Source organism: Girardinichthys multiradiatus, chromosome 1, assembly GCF_021462225.1.
Source record: "Girardinichthys multiradiatus isolate DD_20200921_A chromosome 1, DD_fGirMul_XY1, whole genome shotgun sequence".
In the NCBI taxonomy this organism is placed as follows: domain Eukaryota; kingdom Metazoa; phylum Chordata; class Actinopteri; order Cyprinodontiformes; family Goodeidae; genus Girardinichthys; species Girardinichthys multiradiatus.
In genome coordinates, this window is record NC_061794.1 from 9,817,275 (window position 1) to 9,823,274 (window position 6,000).

Consider the following 6,000-nt stretch of genomic DNA (forward strand, 5'->3'; position numbering starts at 1 on the left):
ATAAGGAGACCTTTTACCATACCGCCGCCCTGTCCAAGTAACGTTCCAGATTTAGCAGCATTCTATACAGACATCATGCGTATTATAATTGAATTAGCCGACGCTGCGAGATCGTTAACCAGACGTAACGACGTTGTGCAGCTGGAATTAGTGGGTGAAAATCTCAATCGTCACATCACATTTACTGTTACAGATGATGGAAATATGATCCTGCCTGCTTTCGAAAACTTCCTCGACGATTTAGTACAATCGAATGCAAATATACCTGTAGATAATAACATGGAATTTGTTCTTCAGGTTGTTAATGACCCAGCAGGAGGTTCTAAGCGTAAAGCTGCAGGAACGTTAGACTGTGAACTGTTTAATAAGAAAATGCGTCATTTGTATATTATAAACAATACCGGTAATCAGTTATGTTTTGCAATCAGCCTCGCACACGTCTCTGATCCTGAGCTCACGGATCACCGTGCTGTAGAACTGGGGAGGAGATGGCAGCATCAGGCAGGCCTTGACGAGCAAACAGCAGTTACTTTTAGTGATATTGGTAAATTTGAAACCATTCTGAAGAGAAAAATTGTAGTGTTTCACAGAACCACGGGCTCTACTGCTCTGTGTAAATTTGAGACCAGTTTCCCCGATCGTTCAAACCCTCTGTTTTTGCTGTTATTTCAAGGTCATTACTATGGGATAAAAAATCTCAAAGGTTTTATGGGGTGCAGATATATTTGTAATTACTGTTACGCCAGCTATCAGAATGCCAATACACACCATTGTGAAGGTTATTGTCCAGTGTGTCGAACATATAAATGTATGCAAGAGATTAGCAATCCTGTAAGCTGTGCAGGCTGTCAAAGAATCTGTCATAATTCTTCATGTTTCAGCAGACACAGGGAACCGCGCATCAGAAATAGTGCTGAAAGGCCTATGAGTGACTGTGAGTTGGTAAAACTGTGTAAAGTATGCAAACGGATATACGTTATTCCAATCAGTAAACCGAATAAACCACACGTGTGTAATGTAAAATGCAGTATTTGCGGTGAAAATGTACCCCCCAGCCTAGACATTACATGCGATGATCATAAATGTTACATTCTGCCTTGCAGTGCAATTAATCAGCTTGATGATAAACTGATTTTTTATGATTTCGAATGCCTCGTCAATGAGAGCGGCGTGCATACCCCCTTTCTGGTCTGTGCTAAAACGTTGAAAGGTGATGAATGGTACGCTTATGGACTGAATTGCACCCAAAAATTTCTCCTGCATTTCAGGAGGCCAATGTACAAAGGTTACACCTTAATAGCGCACAATGCGCGGGGTTACGATGGTTACCTGATTCTCACAGCAATGCTGCAGTTAGGCATTAAACCACATATCGTCATGGTAGGGAGTAAAGTTCTCTGTTTAACCGACCCTGATTACAGGTTAAAATACATTGATAGCCTGTCCTTCATGTGCATGAAGCTTAGTGCCATGTCGAAAGCGTTAGGCTTTACCGATCAAAGCAAGGGTTTTTTTCCCCACCTATTTTCCTCTGAACAACATCTCCAGTATGTAGGGGCTTTTCCTCCTCCATCCTGCTACGCTGTAGAACGCATGAGTCTTCAAGAACAACAGGTGTTTAGCAGCTGGTACAGAGAAGCGAGCAAAGAGGTCTTTGACTTTAAGAAAGAAGCAATTCGTTATTGTAAAAATGACATTGAAATTCTTTTTCAAGGATGCTTAAAATTCAGAGACGAGTTCTTTAAGGAGACAAGTGTGGATCCGTTTAAAAGTATCACAATAGCATCAGCCTGCATGAAGGTTTTTGTAACCAATTTCCTTCCTCCTCAAACCTTAGCCATTCCATCACCTCTGGACTACAGACGTAGCAGTAAAACGTTCTCCAGCGCGTCCATTCAATGGCTCGGCTGGATTGCAGACAGCAGAGCCATATTTATCGAGCATGCATTAAATAGGGGTGAAAAGAAAATCGGGCCATATTCAGTGGATGGGTATGCAGAGATTAACGGTGTCAAAGTTGCGTTTGAATTTTATGGCTGTTTTTTCCACGGCTGTAAAAAGTGTTACATGCCTCATGACAAGTGTCCGTTGAGAGGGGTCGCATTTGAACAGTTTTACGCAGCCACTGTTGAGAGAAGCAAGGTGTTACAAACTGTGTACGGCCTTCGTCTCGAAGTCATATGGGAGCATGAGTGGATTGAAATGAAAAAATCAGACCCAGGTGTGATCAGCTTTCTTGAGAAAGTTAATGCACCCGAACCGCTATCCCCCCGGGATGCGCTGTATGGTGGACGCACCTGTCCTATGAAGTTGAGGTACACAGCGGAACCGGATGAAACTGTACACTATGTGGATTACACATCTCTGTACCCTTATGTAAACGCCAACTGCGTTTTTCCCCTCGGACACCCCACCATCATTTACAAAGATTTTGATGACCCCAGCAGCTACTTCGGTATAATCAAAGCTGTGGTCTACCCACCACGTAACCTGTTGTTCCCTGTTTTACCTTACAGAACATCCCAAGGTAAACTTGTGTTCACTCTCTGCCGCTCATGCGCTGAATTAAATAACCAGTCAGGTCCCTGCATGCATAATGATCAAGAAAGAGCTTTGATGGGAGTCTGGACGAGTGCAGAATTCTGTAAAGCTTTGGAGTGTAGTTATCGTCTTGCTAAAATCACAGAGGTGTGGCATTTTGAAAAGAGAAGTGATACAATCTTTAAAGTTTATATTCATTGCTTTTTAAAGGGTAAGCAGGAGGCTTCAGGCTATCCGTCTGAAGCAGTGGATCAGGAGAGTAAGTCAAAGTATATAAGCGACTACAAACTGCATCAGGGCATCCAATTAGACCCTGAGAAAATCGAGATGAATCCTGCCAAAAGGCAGGTTGCAAAATTGTGTTTAAACAGTTTTTGGGGGAAATTTGCGCAAAGAAGTGATCTGTCTCAGACCACAGTCATCACTAATCCTGAAGACTTTTTCAGCTTCATGTTCTCGAGTAAATACAGGGTTAACTATTTTCATTTTTTCAACCCTGAAATGTGTGTAGTGCAGTGGAACTACAGCAAACGTGTCATATATCCACCAAGTAAGACAAATAATGTGTTTATAGCAGCATTCACCACCGCTTATGCACGTTTAAAACTTCTCAGCAGCATGGAGAAGTTACAGGACAGATTGATTTATATTGACACGGACAGTTTGATTTATGTGACAAAAAGTGGTGAAACTCCTCTGGAATTGGGGAATTATCTGGGTGATCTTACTGACGAGTTAGATGGTGACAGCATTTCGGAGTTTGCATCGACAGGACCCAAGAGTTATGCATACCAGACCAAAAACCGTAAAAATGTAATGATACGTGCTAAAGGCATCACTCAGACGCATGAATGCAGCGAGAGGGTCAATTTTGACACCATCAAAGGGCTGGTCGAGGACTACTTACAGGGGTCAAGTGAGGGTGTCATTGAAATCCCCCAGCACACGATCAGGAGGGATAAAAAGAGATTCCGTTTGACAAACGCGACATTTCTTAAAAAGTTTCGACTGGTGTATGATAAGAGACGTCTTTTTTCTGACGGGACAACTCTGCCTTTCGGTTATTAGAGTTGAAGAAGAAATAAAATAAAAAGTCACATGGATTTACAGGAGATTGATTTTGATCCTAGATTTAGAGCCCCTTTCTCATGTATGATAGTTGGACCCAGCGGCTGCGGGAAAACTTTCTTTGTAAAAAGTATTTTACAAAACTGTAATCATGTCATGGATATTGTTCCAGAAAATATTGTATGGATTTACACATCTTTTCAACCCATGTATGCTGAATTGCAGAAGATGAATAAAAATATTACCTTTGTGGAAGGATTGCCTCATTCTTTTGAAGATGAAAACCTGTTTCCTCCTGATCAGAATCATCTGATTATTCTAGACGATGTTATTGCTCAAGCCTCAGATGATGAAAACGTGATGAAGGTCTTTACCCAGTTTCGTCACCATCGTAATATGAGCGTTATTATGCTGACTCAGAATGTATTTCATCAGGGAAAGTTCAGTCGCACTATTAGTTTGAACTGTAATTATATGGTGTTGTTTAAAAACCCGAGAGATAAACTCCAGCTGAATATACTGGCCCGCCAAATGTTTCCATCTCAAAAGGGTCTCTTCTTGGAGAGTTTTGAAGACGCAACGAGAGAAGCTCATGGATATTTAATCATCAATTTTACGCCTACCTGCCCAGAACATTTCAGACTGAGAACGGGGATACTTCCTCAGCAGTGGCCTGCTGTGTACGTACCCAGAACAAAGTAAGTCATCATGTCAGCGCGTATAAAAAGGAATTTACCATTATTCAGAGCTTTGTACCAGGCCTGTCCACAGAAACGTAAAGATATTCTCGCACACTGCTCTCCCAACTTTATTCAGGCTCTGTGCGAGATTGCACTGAATATCCTAAAAGGTAACATTAAACTATCACCCTCTCAACACCGACAATTGAAGAAACAAAGAAATATCATCAGATTGTTGGGTGATAAAAGAACCGGGATAAAAACTAAACAGTTGGCTCTCAAAAAGCAACGAGGTGGTTTTATTCTGCCCATCTTAACGGCTCTTGCACCCTTGATCGGTGATCTAGTGGGTGGAATCATCAGGAGATAATGTCTCTCAGAACATCGCAGAAGATGTTTCTCATTTCCCCTCATCAATTCAAGCGTCTGACCCAGTCAGACACGTCCATCAGACAGACGGCGGAGGAGAATTTGGATGCTGAAATGAGAGCGATATTAAACGAGCCGGGTTTGACTTCTTATGAAAAAATCAAGAGATACGATGCTCTTCTCCAGAGGTATCTGACTTTACTTAAGCAAGGTGTCAAAGAAGAAAAACAGCGGGTCAGTTTAACGCTGCAGCGTGACACAGAGGTTCCTGAACATGAGCGGTCCCAAGAAAAACAAGGCCCAGGGCAGGACGAGGCCCCTAAGGATCAGGTTCTTACGGAAGTACTGAAAAGCCTTCCTAAACACAATCGTAAAAATGCCGAGTACATTTTGAAGAAATTATCCGAAAGAAGTGAGAGTTGGACTTCGCGAGGTGAATTTGTATTTAACGGAAATATTATAAAGGGGTCCCACATGATTGATTTGTTGAAAAATCTCATGCTTCCGTTTAAAAAATCTGGAGCATCACAAACCCGAGGATGGTCTGATTTTCTACACTCCATGTCAGAAGTAAACATACCTGTATCTTCAGTCATTAACCCTTATGCTCGTGAAGAATATAGACGTTTCAAAACAGAGGGTACATCGATTGAAAATGGGGGTACACCCCCCAGCGTTAAGCAGAGAAGAAAAAGAAGAAGAAGGCAGATAACTCATTCTCCCTACTGGTCGAGATCTGAGCTGGAAGATCCAAAAAATGCTGATGGGAGATCAAAAAGGTCTCTTCGTAAGACGACACTACCACCCCGATGGATTACATTTTCACCATAAACCGTTATAAGAAAAATGAAACATGTAGTCTATTTCTTTTATTCAATAAAATATTTATTGATTATATTTTTCAAGTCTAACTTCGTTCTCTACTTCACACACTAACATATGATATCATTACACAAATATTAAATCATAAGAAGAAAAAAAAAACAAACAATGAAAAAAAAAATAAAAAAAAGACATTTTAAATTCCATAACAATCCAGAAACATCTCCAAAGAGCATGTTCCGTGAGTATAAAATGTACAACTTTGATTAATGACACATTTCTGATATTTTTTCACAAAGTTAGATACCATTAAATCATTCTTAATCACATCTCCGGTGTATTTCGACAACACTTGCTGCATTGATAATCCGCACGCTCTATGACATAGATAAAAAATGCAATGGTGACCGCACACAGTGGACAGAGTGTTTTGAAGCTGATTATTATGATACAATATTTTTGAGGATCTGTCTTCTAAAAATGTTACGATGCTTGACGGGTAGAACTCGAAATCCGGAGA